Source organism: Priapulus caudatus, unplaced genomic scaffold (genome assembly GCF_000485595.1).
Source record: "Priapulus caudatus unplaced genomic scaffold, Priapulus_caudatus-5.0.1 Scaffold186, whole genome shotgun sequence".
Taxonomy (NCBI): Eukaryota; Metazoa; Priapulida; class Priapulimorpha; order Priapulimorphida; family Priapulidae; genus Priapulus; species Priapulus caudatus.
In genome coordinates this window covers 221229-221916 of record NW_014577247.1, presented here as the reverse complement: position 1 = coordinate 221916, position 688 = coordinate 221229, and the positions used below count along the sequence as shown (strand labels likewise).

Genomic DNA, 688 nt, shown 5'->3' with positions numbered 1-688 from the left:
CAGCGCCGGGACCAGGTTACATGGTCGATACAGGACAGAGATAGGGATACAGCGCCGGGACCAGATTACATGGTCGATACAGGACAGAGATAGGGGTACAGCGCCGGGAGCAGGTTACAGAATAGAGACAGGGCTACACGACACAGACATGATTACATGGTCGATACAGGACAGAGATAGGGGTACAGCGCCGGGACCAGGTTACAGAATAGCGATAGGGTCACAAGTTAAATACATAGTGTCACATTGTAGAGACAGGGTTAAATATTTGTATGTCTGAACAGCGGTGACTAATTGGGAAGATAGATGGGTGCGTTGATACTTGTTGTTCTTTGTGATAATTTTATTCGCAAAAGGCGTGCACGTTACGCCGTTAAGTAACAGCTGAGCTATAATAGACGATCATGAATATTACCACGAATATATAATACGTTTACATAGATACGTTATCTAGATACTTTTCATCTCCCTCTCTTTCTTTCTATTTCGCTCTCTCTTCTTTTTCTTCTCTCTCTCTTTCTCTCTCTCTCTTTCTCTTTCTCTTTCTCTCTCTCTCCTACTCTCTCTCTCTCTCTCTCTCTCTCTCTCTCTCTCTCACTCTCTTTTTCTCTCTCTCTCTCGCGCGCGCTCTCTCTTTCTCTCTCTCGCGCGCGCGCTCTCTCTCTCTCTCTCTCTCTCTCTCTCTCTC

At 45.8% G+C, this 688-nt stretch overlaps 1 protein-coding gene across 1 annotated transcript in view; it reads left to right on the top strand.

Annotated features, from left to right (window-relative positions):
• Positions 1 to 688, top strand: part of LOC106806923 (transmembrane channel-like protein 7) — an 18651-nt gene that overhangs the window by 6566 nt on the left and 11397 nt on the right. The gene's annotated exons all lie outside the window — the stretch shown is intronic.